The 13,241-nt window shown below is 42.5% G+C and overlaps 1 protein-coding gene and 1 pseudogene across 2 annotated transcripts in view; both read left to right on the plus strand.

Annotated features, from left to right (window-relative positions):
- The first annotated feature begins 396 nt into the window (after window positions 1-396).
- The window catches only part of LOC145346682 (uncharacterized), a 37,507-nt gene continuing 24,662 nt past the window's right edge, over window positions 397-13,241 (plus strand). For both annotated transcript variants that reach the window (XM_080194278.1, XM_080194287.1), the window contains exon 1: window positions 397-548. The gene's annotated coding sequence lies outside the window, so the exon portion shown is untranslated. The remainder of the gene's footprint in view (window positions 549-13,241) is intronic.
- On the plus strand, window positions 10,412-10,620 carry LOC145351082 (U2 spliceosomal RNA; annotated as a pseudogene).

Below are 13,241 nucleotides of genomic sequence, written 5' to 3' on the forward strand. Positions count from 1 at the left end.
TTGATGTAAACCTATTTGTGACAATAATAAATAAACTTTAAAACTTTTACTTTCAGTAAACTTTAAGACGTTAATTGAGTTCAATACAAAAAACAGCGGTACTACCAACAAGGGTGAGAAATGGCTGGGACAAATCACAATTCACTTTTAAAGCTAATGTATGGGTAGCAGATCATTTCTGCTCACCTTCTAAAAGAAACAAGAAGGTAACCCAGAAATCAATCTTTTGACCAACCAAATAAACTAAGTCAAATTAACCAAGGGAACAACGCAGAAATGAGAGAATGCAAGGAGTGGGAGGCAGATTAGATTGCTTGGTGGGCTGGACAGGGTTAAAATGAGCTGAGGTGTTCCTGTTGAGCCGGTTACACCTGTGAGGGAAAGCTTGACAATGGAGTCGACTTAATGGCTGAGAGAGACACGTTTGGTGCTGCCACACAGGAGAAGTTCTTCGGCTTTTCTGAGAGGGGGGGAAAGCAGACAATTTGTTTATTTTAACTATTAGAAACAAACTTTGATGAAATTTGGAAGGAATTGCTGAAAATGTGGTAAGTCAGCCCGCGCTCGTGCGCTCATTGTCTAGCTACTTACTTTTTGATACATGGGAGTGAAGGTAGCGGTTTGTTCCTCGGGACTGCACCGGGGAGGTGGGTTTGGGAAAGTGTTGGACCTGGACATTTTTTTTTGAGGCGAGTTTTCTTTGTTCCAGATGTGTGAGTTTATTTGGAGGGGAAGGAGGAGGAAAGGCGCGCGCTCCCCGGGGTAAGAGTCCAGGATTCACAGGGATTGGATTGTGGGTGAGGCAGAGCCAGGCTTTGAGAGAGAGAGAGAGAGGCATGAATCAGGATTTTGTTTCTTGGAATACTTTTTGAAAATTTTGAGGTGGTGACCGTCCCAAGGCTGTTTTTTTTTTCATGCAACTTTTTATGCCTGACTGGAGGACCAATAACAACATCCAGTTATTAAAAGTCTCTGGAGGAGAACAAATAACATCCAGTTATTAAAAGTCTCAATGCCTCCCGTCCCTTTTATTTACATTTAGGAATCTGGTGGTGGCAGAGTGGATTAAAAACAGCGAGTTGAATCATTTTGTGGTAGGAGTTCTGTAGTACATAGGCAAATAAGAACCATAGAAACCATACAGTGCAGAAAGAGGCCATTTGGCCTATCGAGTCTGCACCAACAACAATCCTGCCTAGGTACTATCCCCATATCCCTACATATTTACCTGCTAATAACCTACACATCCCGGGCAACTAAGGGGCAATTTAGCTTGGCCAATCCACCTAACCCGCACATAAGAACATAAGAAATAGGAGCAGGAGTAGGCCATCTAGCCCTTCGAGCCTGCCCCGCCATTCAATAAGATCATGGCTGATCTGTCGTGGCTCAGTTCCACATTCCCGCCCTCTCCCCATAATCCTTAATCCCCTCTCTTATCAAAAACCCATCAACCCGCGTCTTAAAAATATTTAGCGAGGTAGCCTCCACCACTTCAATGGGCAGAGAATTCCAGAGATTCACCACCCTTTGAGTGAAGAAGTTCCTCCTCAACTCCGTTCTAAACCACCCCCCCTTTATCTTGAGGCTGTGCCCCCTAGTCCTACTGTCCTTTCTGAGCGGGAGGAGTCTCTCCACCTCTATCCTATCCATCCCATTCATCATCTTATACGTCTCAATGAGATCTCCCCTCATTCTTCTAAACTCTAACAAGTACAAGCCTAGTTTATTCAGCCTCTCCTCATAGCTCAACCCCCTCAACTCCGGCATCAGCCTAGTAAACCTCCTCTGCACTCCCTCCAAGGCCAAAATATCCTTGCGTAAGTACAGCGCTCAAAACTGCACACAGTACTCCAGCTGCAGCCTCACCAATGCTCTATACAGCCGCAGCAAGACCTCCCTACTTTTATATTCAATCCTCCTCGCTATGAAGGCCAGCATCCCATTTGCCTTCCTGATCACCTGCTGCACCTGCAAGCTGGGCTTTTGCGACTCATGCACAAGGACCCCAAGGTCCCTCTGCACCGTCGCCTGCTGCAGTTTTTCGCCACGTAAGTGATAATCCTTCCTACCATTATTCCTACCAAAGTGGACCACGTCGCACTTGCCAACATTAAATTCCATTTACCATTTCCTGGCCCATTCGCCCAGCCTATCTAGATCCTTCTGTAGACTCTCCACACCCTCCGCACAATTTGCCTTTCCTCCAATCTTGGTGTCATCAGCAAATTTCGACACCCTACACTCGGTTCCCTCCTCCAGATCATCTATATAAATGGTAAATAGCTGAGGCCCCAGCACCGACCCCTGAGGCACTCCACTAGTCACCATCCGCCAATCCGAATAGCACCCATTGACCCCCACTCTCTGCCTCCTATTTGACAACCAATCCTCTATCCACACTAACACCCTACCCCCAACTCCCTGTCCCCTGACTTTCTGCAATAACCTCCTGTGAGGTACCTTGTCAAACGCCTTCTGAAAATCAAGAAAGACCACATCCACCGGCTCTCCTCTATCCATCGCCCTAGACACATCCTCATAGAACTCCAGTAAATTTGTCAGACACGACTTCCCTTTAACGAAACCGTGCTGCATCTGCTCTATCAAGCAATTCCTCTCAAGATGCCTCGCAATTTCCTCCTTGATGACGGATTCTAACATTTTACCTACAACAGACATTAAACTAACCGGCCAATAATTCCCCGCCTTTTGCCTGGCACCCTTCTTAAACAACAGCGTAACATTAGCTGCTTTCCAATCTTCCGGCACTTCCCCGGAATCCAGCGACGTCTGGAAAATCTTTGGACATCACATCTTTGGACTGTGGGAGGAAACCCACGCAGGCATGGGAAGAATGTGCAAACTCTGCACAGACAGAACATAAGAACATAAGAAATAGGAGCAGGAGTAGGCCAACTAGCCCTTCGAGCCTGCCCCGCCATTCAACAAGATCATGGCTGATCTGTCGTGGCTCAGTTCCACATTCCCGCCCTCTCCCCATAACCCTTAATCCCCTCTCTTATCAAAAACCCATCAACCCGCGTCTTAAAAATATTTAGCGAGGCAGCCTCCACCACTTCAACGGGCAGAGAATTCCAGAGATTCACCACCCTTTGAGTGAAGACGTTCCTCCTCAACTCCGTTCTAAACCGCCCCCCCTTTATCTTGAGGCTGTGCCCCCTAGTCCTACTGTCCTTTCTGAGCGGGAAGAGTCTCTCCACCTCTATCCTATCCATCCCATTCATCATCTTATACGTCTCAATGAGATCTCCCCTCATTCTTCTAAACTCTAACGAGTACAAGCCTAATTTATTCAGCCTCTCCTCATAGCTCAACCCCCTCAACTCCAGCATCAGCCTAGTAAACCTCCTCTGCACTCCCTCCAAGGCCAAAATATCCTTGCGTAAGTACGGCGCCCAAAACTGCACACAGTACTCCAGCTGCGGCCTCACCAATGCCCTATACAGCCTCAGCAAGACCTCCCTACTTTTATATTCAATCTCCCTCGCGATGAAGGCCAGCATCCCATTTGCCTTCCTGACCACCTGCTGCACCTGCAAGCTGGGTTTTTGCGACTCATGCACCGTCGCCTGCTGCAGTTTTTCTCCACGTAAGTAATAATCCTTCCTACCGTTATTCCTACCAAAGTGGACCACCTCGCACTTGCCAACATTAAATTCCATTTGCCATTTCCTGGCCCATTCGCCCAGCCTATCTAGATCCTTCAGTAGACTCTCACCACCCTCTGCACAATTTGCCTTTCCACCAATTTTGGTGTCATCAGCAAATTTCGACACCCTACACTCGGGAGCCGAGAATCAAACCCAGGTCTCTGAAGCAATAGTGCTAACCGCTATGCTCCAAAGCTGCCCTGATGTCCAAAGATGTACCTTAGGTGAATTGGCCATAATAAATTGCCCCTTAGTGTCAAGGGTGATTAGCAGGGTAAATTTGTGGGTTTACAGGGCTACAGCCTGGGTGGGATTGTTGTCAGTGAAGATTTGATGGGTCAAATGCCTGCCTTCTACACTGTAGGGATTCTTTGATTTATAAACAGTTGATGCTGTCCAGAAATCACTCTAGTTTCTAAATACTTTGCATTGAACAGTTCAGTGCAACATACCATAGAATAGAATTTCTACAGTGCAGAAGGAGGCCATTTGGCCATCGAGCCTGTACCAACCACAATTGCACCCAGGCCCTATTCCTGTAACCCCACATATTTACCCTGCTAATTCCCCCCCCGACACTAAGGGGCAACTTAGTACGGTCAATCCACCTAACCATCATGTGGACTGTGGAGGAAACAAGAGTACCGGGAGGAAACCCATGGAGACACACAGAGAATGTGCAAACTCCTCACAGACAGTAACCTGAGGCTGGAATTGAACCTAGATCCCTGGTGCTGTAAAGCAACATTGCTAACCACTGTGCTGTAAATGGTTATTTTATTAATATTTACATCTATCTGTCTACCTTTATCTTTTTACGATTTTAAAAAAAGGTATTACCCAAACATTAAACATTTGATGATGTGTTTGATCCCATGGCACTATTGAGTCTGCGCTGGCTGTTGTTCCTAATGACAAGGGGCGGGTGAGGGGGGTCACTTAGTTAATTGTTGGCTTGTGAGACATAGAAGATGTTCTTGTTGGGCTATATAAGTCCTCAAATTGTTTTATGTGGTGAGATGCTTCGCTGTGACAGTGCAAGTAGAGTTTTTAACCTTGCCAGTAACACTGTTTAAATTGTGAGGTATGTATATGTTTAGCATTGCCATCATTGAAACTTTAGGGTCCCAAAATTGCACACGAGCCTAACCCTGCTGCCTCACAATATTAGGGACCTAGGTTCAACTCCTGGCTTGGGTTACTGTCTGTTCAGAGTCTGCACGTTCTCCCCATGTCTGCATGGGAGGTGCTCCAGTTTTCTCCCACAGTCTGAAAGACGTGTTATGTGCATTGACCATGCTAAGTTCTCCTTAGTGTACTTGAACAGACACCAGAATGTGACAACTAGGGGGATTTTCACAGTAACTTCATTGCAGTATTAATATAAGCCTATTTGTGACACTAATAAAGAACAAAATAAACTTGCAAACCTTACAGTGAGTTCATTTGGAAATGGTAAGTATAGCAAAAGGCTATATTATCATTTGTTCTTTATACTAAAATGGTTTATGCATACAGCCTGTCAGTGAAAGTCTTTGTTTAATGTCTAATTCTTTTGCACCAAACTGGTTTATGCATGCAGCACAGAGCCTGTGAGTAAAAGTCTTGGGTACAATATCTCATCTAACTTCTAACAATGTGGCTTGTGCTGCCATCTTAAATGAGTTTGAATATACAAGCTGGGCAACTATCCAAAGGAAGGAAAGATGGAAGTCAGACAGAGCCCAAATGCAAACAACTAAACTGTTTAAAAGGCCACATGGTTCTTGTAGTTCAGCTCAACACGTTCATCTAAACAGTCTCTAATGGTACAGTAATTGTTTTTTCATTAAGTTTCTGTAGTCTTAGGATGTATAACACTACAATGAAATGACATGAAGGCATTAATTTATAAGGGTGCTTTTTCCTCTCAAGTTCAATTACGATTCGTATAAATGAAATCACGCATCGCAGTTGAACATAACATAGAAGTAGGCAGTCCCTCCCTTCAAAATGCGTTCTGCTAATCAATATCCAGCCTCAACTCCACTTTCCTGCCTGCTGTTCATAAACTCCTGATCCTATAGTTCAAAAGTCTGTCTAGCTCAGCTTTGACTATATGTGGAGATTCCACCTCCGTAGTTTTCTGGGATAAAGAATTCCAAAGATTCACAACCATCAGAGAAGGAATTCCTCCTCTTTGTCTTGAATAGGTGCCACCTTATTCTGAAGTTAGTTCTAGGTTCCCCAGTGAGGCAAAACATCCTCTCAGCCCCCTCAGAATCTGATATGTTTGAATAAGATCACCTTTCATTCTTCTAAATTCCAATGGGTTTAAGCCCAACCTGCTCAACATTTCCTCATGAAACAACCAGTCAGAAGGACCACGCTTTGGTCACTATGGAGGCCAAGTCCCATCTTCATAATCCCTTCATCGTATTATGTGGCACTGTCACTAGCTCAATGGGATTGATTTAGAACAGATCTAGCAGCTTGACTAGGAAACCATGACGCAGCAATAAAATTGTCGTCAACCACACTGTAACCTGATGACTTGGCATATTCCCCCATGACCTGGGAATCTCCCACCAGGCCATAGGATCAACCCTGCTTCATGAAAAGTGCAGAATAGTATGCAGGAGCAGCACCAGGCACACCTAAAAATGAGGTGTCAACCTCATGAAGATACAACATTGGGCTACTTGCATGCACAGCAGCATAAACAACAGGTGATAGATAAGGCTAAGCAATTCCACAAATACCAGATCAGAACTAAACTTTGCAGTCCTGCCGCATCCAGTTGTGAATGGTTGAGGACAATTAAACCACTCACCAAAGGAGTCTCTATAAAAATCCCCATCTTCAATGATGGGGAAGCCCAGCACATCAATACAAAAGATAAGGCTGAAGTATTCGCAACAATCTTCAACCAGATCTACCAAGTAGATGATCCACCTCAGCCTACTACCAAGGTTCCCAACACCTTGGACGCCAGTCTTCAGACAATTTAATTCACTCCACATGATATCAAGAAACATCAGAAGGTACTGGATACTGCAAAGGCTATGGGCCCTGACGATATTCCAACAGTAGTACTAAATGACTTGTGTTTCAGAACTTAATGTATCCCTATCCAAGCTATTTCGGTATAGCTTCAATACTGGCATCAAGCTGGAAAATTGCCCAGATATGTCATATACACATAAAACAAGACAAATGCATTCTGGCCAATTGCTACCCCAGCAGTCTACACTGAGTAAAACAATGGAAAGGGTCATCAACAGTGCTATGAAGCAGCACTTGCTTAGCAATAACCTGCTCAGGGATGTTCAGTTTTGGTTATGCTAGGGTACTCGGCTCCTAACCTCGTCAAGGCCTTGGTTCAAACATGGATGAAACAGCTGAACTCTTAACGGTGAGGTGAGAGTCACTGACTTTCACATCAAGGCAATATTTGACTGAGTGTGGCATCAAGGAGCCCCAACAAAACTGGAGTCAGTGGGAGTTGGGATTAAAAATTTTCTGCTGGATGGAGTCATGTCCACAACAAAGGAAAATGGTTGTATTTGTTGGCGGTCAATCACTTCAGTTCCATGACATCACTGCAGAAGTTAGAAGAAAAGTGTTCATTTAATGACCTTCCTTTGATCGTAAAGTCAGAAGTGAGGATGTTTGCTGTTTGCATAATGTTCAGCATTCATAACTCCTCCTTAGGTACTGAAGCAGTCCATGATAAGAGAGGGTATTAAGGGTTATGGGGAGAGGGCAGGAAAGTGGAACTGAGCCACGACAGATCAGCCATGATCTTATTGAATGGCGGGGCAGGCTCGAAGGGCTAGATGGCCTACTCCTGCTCCTATTTCTTATGTTCTTATGTCCAAATGTAGAAAGGCTTGGACAATATTCAGGCTTGGGTTTGACAAGTGGCAAGTAACACTTGTGTCACACAAGTGCTAGGCAATGACCACCTCCAACAAGAATGAATCTAACTCTTGCCGCTTGACATTGAATGGCATTACCATCACTGAATCCCTCACTTTCAACATCAAGGGGGTTAATATTGGTCAGAAACTGAGCTACACCTGCTTTATAAATGCTTTGGCTACAAGACCAGGTGAGAATCTAGGAATCCTGCAGTGACTAACTTACCTCCTGACTCCCTAAAGCCTGTCCACCAGCTACATAGCACTAGTCAGGAGTATAATGGGATATTTTGCATTTGCCTGGATGAGTGCAGCTTCAACAGCACTCGGGCAGCTCAGCAGCATCCAGGAAAGCCGATCACTTGACTGGCACCCCATCCACAAACATTCACTCCCTACACCACCGGCACATAATAGCAGCAGTGCGTACCATTGACAAGATGCAGGCTACTTTAAACAGACTTTCCAAACTCGTGGCCACTATCATCTAAAAGACAAGGACAGCAGATACGTGGGAGCGTGACCACTCGACAACCCGACTTTGAAATAAATTGCTGTTCCTTCACTGTTGCTGGGTCGAAGTTCTGGAACTCCTTTCTCCCTCCCCCTTCCAACTGTACTGAGAGTACACCTACATCTCATGGACTGCAGCGGTTCAAGCAGGCGATTTACTACCACCACCACCTTGAGGGTGATTAGGAATAGGCATTAGTGATGCCCACATCCTATGAATTAATAACGAACCCATTTCTTCCAAGAAACAACTTGGTGAACCTTCTGTGAATGGCAGCAGTTCACAGTATATCCCATCCTTTATTTTGAAGAAGACCAAGACGTTAGTCTCACCAATGCCATGCAGAATTGTAGCAAGGCTTTTGTACTCCATTTCCCTTGTAATTTTGTCTTCTACTGTGCCTGCATACTAACTCTTTGTACTTCATGTCTTCTGATACCCAGATCCTTCTGTAACAAAAGCATTCTAAAGTCTCCATTAAAATATTTTGCTTTCCTATTCTTCCCACTGCAATGGATAAACTTATTTCCTATGTGGACCAATATTTTTCCACTCACTTAACCTCAGCACTTTTCCCTGTGGCACTCCACTAGTTAAAGTTTGCCAACCTGAAAATGATCCATTTATCTTGACATACTTGTTTGCTATTATAAGAGGTGGCATGTTGGCAGAGTGGTTAGCCCTGTAACCTCACAGTGCCAGGGACCCAGGTCTGATTCCTGGCATGGGTCATTGTACAGAGTCTGCAAGTTCTCCCTGTGTCTGCTTTGTTTTCCTCAGGGTACTCTGGTTTCCTCCCACAGTCTGAAAGACGTGCTGGTTAGGTGCATTGGTCATGCTAAATTCTTTGTGTATCTGAACTGGCATTGGAATAATGTAAGCCTACTTGTGACACTAAAGTAATATTACTACCAACACTGTCAATTCTTACTTTGTGTGGTAACGTTTTATGTGACACCTTCTGAAAATCAATATATATTACATCCACTGGTCCTCCTTCACCCACCCTGCTTGTTGCATTCTTAAAAGAGCTGTAATGAATTTGTAGGAATGGAAAATTGTGTTAAAATTTAATATGGCTTTTACAATTTTCTAATTGTGGTACACATGCTTTCTTTATAATGGATTCCAGAGCTAAGCAATAATTATCTTGTGTTTTTTACACCTGACTCTGTAACTATTTGACAATTTATGAACATGAGATGTCCACACCCAGCAGTGAGTTAACATGTGATGAATTATAGCTAATGCCATAGAAACTATGCCTGCCTGTCAAGATGCTGTATTAACACTTCTTAAAATCTCACTGTTCCTGCCATTAATATAAATCCTTTTATAGAAGGATTAGTTCCTTCCCTTTTGAAACTTGGAGAGCAGTCTCTAATTTAAACCCAATGGTTTAAAATTGTATACTACACAAAACAGACCCAAAACACCACATTTTGGAGGAGCTAACATTTAAATTGAATCAAATCAAATAATAAATAACATGTAATCTAACATTTCACTACATACTTTAGATGTGACATTTGTGAGAAAATTAAGTGTCTTCTAGTATTCCTGCAGAATTGTCCAACTTCTTCTTTTGTGCTGTAATTTCCCCAAATGGTGAGTTCCTGAAGACAGCTGTGCCAAATCATTCTGTCTCACTCCCTGGGATTATCAGCACACCTGCTTCAGTTGTGACATTCAGCAAAAATTAAGTATGAATTTGGTGATATAAATGTCACTGAAACCAGGGACTCAACAGAGACTTGACTGTTAAATCTCAGTTTACTATTAAAACAGTATCTGCAGACTTTAAGTCGAAACTAAAGTTAGATTGCATTCATGTAGTAAATATATTTTCCCTGAAATTTAATTTTCAGGTTAACTGCTGTGTAAATAAAGGAGGGAGAAGTACCAAATTGGGTACATTGTTCACAATGTGCTATATTTGCACAGGAAAGATTTCTCCCTAGGTTGCGTCTTCGGCACCCATCTTTCAACACAAACCATATACATTCATTTCTTAAAAGTCTCTAAATTGTAGTATTCTTCAATTAGCTGTCATTAAAGTGAAACAATTTTGGCTGTGGTCCTAAATTTGAATAATGGATGCTGAACTGTAACTCAAGCTGTCAAATAGCTAGCCCACAGCTTCATGACATTTGAATGTGCTGATTTCAGAGTTTATATGACTTCACACGCAGTTTCTGCTGTTTCACATATTGGTTTCCTGCACTGACAGCAGTCACTTTACATAAAAGTGGAACCTCTTCGGGCCACCAAAATAATTGAAATCCATGTGCTGAGTACACACCTATCCGTGGTGCATGTGCATCACTTCTTGGCCTTTTGGTCAAGATCAAGCGTAGGATCAAGTGTAATGCCTGTTCTTGTCAGCTTGGGGTTCTAGTAATTGTGTCTAGTGGGGACCATGAATTGGATTCAATTCAGATTGGTTTTGGAGCAAGCGAGGAGATGGATTAAAGGCTTGCCTTGTCCACTTTGCGCATTGGCTTTGTAATTCTTGAGAAGGGAATCTTTTTTTAAAAAATCTTAAAAATAGCATCTGCACATGCAAAGTTCCCACTTTTCAAACCCTGATATGAGCTAGGTATAATTGACCTCAACCTGTAAAATAAAACAGCAGCTTGGAAACTTGTTTGAAAAATGCATGGCAATTATAAAACTAGTCTTCCTATGTGACACAAATGAAGAACAAATAAAATCCAAGGCTTAGATTGTACCAATTCTGACTTTTGATGCGGATGAGTATGATCATCATTGAAATGTGACAGTGTAACAGGAATTATTGGTTTACAGTGACTCAATGTCACATTCTGTTGTGTTAAACAGGATTCTGGGATTATTACAAGTGTTTTGAGATTTTGTTCAGCAATTCCTCAAGTTGTAAATTGGCAGTCTTGCTTATTGTATTTCTCCTGATCTAAATGTGCAGACCTGTAAGTTTAAGGGGAGAAATACAAAAGAGCCCAGAGGGGCAATTTTTTCACGCAGGTGTATTAGTAGAGGTGAATACAGTTTTGTCTTTTTTAAAAAGTGTTTATGTAGTTACATGGGTAAGATGGGTATAAAGGGATATGGGCCAAATGCAGGCAATTGGGACTCGTTTAGTGGTTTTATTTTTTTTGAAAAAAGGGCCAGCATGGACAGGTTGGGCCAAAGGGCCTGTTTCCATGCTGTAAACCTTTTATGACTCTATGACCTTCTATGAAATATATAGTAGTCATAACTTGCATAGTTTTTGATCTCAGTAAATCAAGATATTCCAATAAAACAATCAGCATTGTCCTGCAATTGCAACATCTCAAGAGGAGGACCTTCGAAAAAGCTGCTCTGAACCTGTATCTGGGGTCAGCATTCAGGGCTTCCAGAGTGGAGTGCATGCTCTTGCTGACCTCTTGCTCAAAACAGGCATAGAATGCATTGAGCTCATCAGGGAGGGGTGCATTAGAGCTGGCAATTTCACATGCCTTCATCTTCTAGTCCATTACATCTTGCAGACCTTACCATAGTCAGCTGGGGTCTATATGGATAGCCTTGGTCTCTAGCTTGGTCTGGTACTTTTTTTTTAGCATCTTTGGATCATCTTCTGCTATTTCTTATAGTATTGCAAGCAGCAACCTAATCTACACCCCATTCCCCTCCCTTGCTAATCATTTTACCCAAGTGCCTCTCGGGACTAGCCATTATAATCACCTTCCTGTCCTACTCAATGCACCCGTGTCTTACCTTCCATTGGCTTTTCAGCAGATCCATCGGTGCCTTCCTCCTCTGAATTTCTCACCAGAGGATCTCTTCACTTGTGAACAAAGCCCACGCCATCCATTATCCTTTATTGTACTTGATTTCACAGCACTTCGAGCCTTACTGAAATTCCCTGTCCCGTTCTATTTCCACTAGATGTTCTGTCAAAAATACCACAGTGGCAGTGTCATCCTCATCTCCAAACTTTGATCCCTCTCTTTCTACTCCTATGGTACTTTCTGTTTTGAGCATATTGCCTTTTCCTGTCCATCTTGCTTCTCAATAAATAATTTATTGTCTGAACTCACTGGCTTCTAAGTGCCTCTCTAAATAAAATCCATGTTTACCTGGTTCTTGCCATACCCCAAGACTTCTCTATTCCCATGTTCTCAATCACTGACAAGGTTATCTCCCTTTCTAAGATCTTCCTTAAAAGTCCAGTTCTCAGAATAAGCATTTGATTACCTCTTCTCCTTTTGACTTGGTACTCTTTTTTTTATTATGCCTCTAAAGAGCTTTAAGCCATTTTGCTATTTTAAAAGTGCTACCCAAGTGCTGGTTAGTGCAACATTTACTTTACAAAGCTGTTTTGTTTTGGACAGGTATGGAGTTGTATTCCCCAAGCTTCATTACTAGGACCACTACTGCTTTGATATATATTAATGACTTGTGGTCAGACAGAATTTTGAACTTTATAGAAGACCTGAGAACAATAGTATTAGATTTCAAGAGGAAATAAACAGGTTGGTGGAATGAGTGAAAAAGTGACAAAAGAAATTCAGTGCAGGAACATGAGTGATGGATTTGGGTAGGACAACTGGGGAAAGGGTGCTACCTAAGTTTTGAAGGGGGAGCAAGAACAGAGAGATCCGAGGTTGTTGGTGCAGAAATATTTGAAGATGGAAAGGAAGGTTAATACGCCTGTGGATCGACCCTTGGCTTTATAAATAGTAACGTAAAAGCCCAACGATAAGAATCACACAAAATCTGTCAAACACTAGTTTGTCTCTAGCTGGAGTTACTAGTTTCAATTCTGGGCACCATGCTTCAGGAAGGATGTGAATACTTCAGAGAAGTTATGAAAAAATTTTGCTAGAGTGGTTCCAGGGACGAAGGATTACAATTGTGTCAAGAGACTGAAGAAACTTGTACTTTCCTTTTTTTAAAAAAACCAAGAGTTTTGATCAGAGTGTTTAAAATCATGAATTGAGCCAGAGTAAATAAAGAAAAGCCAATAACCAGTTTAAGATGATCAGCAAAAAAATGAAATTGATGTGAGAGACAAACTTTTTTTTTAATATGGTGAGTGATTAGGATTTTGTCTGACAAGTGCTGGAAAGAAATTTAATAGTACCTTTTCAAAAGGAAATTGGAACTTAAAGAATGAGCCAATGGGAA

This window comes from Carcharhinus amblyrhynchos, chromosome 1 (genome assembly GCF_965287045.1).
Source record: "Carcharhinus amblyrhynchos chromosome 1, sCarAmb.v2.hapA, whole genome shotgun sequence".
Taxonomy (NCBI): Eukaryota; Metazoa; Chordata; class Chondrichthyes; order Carcharhiniformes; family Carcharhinidae; genus Carcharhinus; species Carcharhinus amblyrhynchos.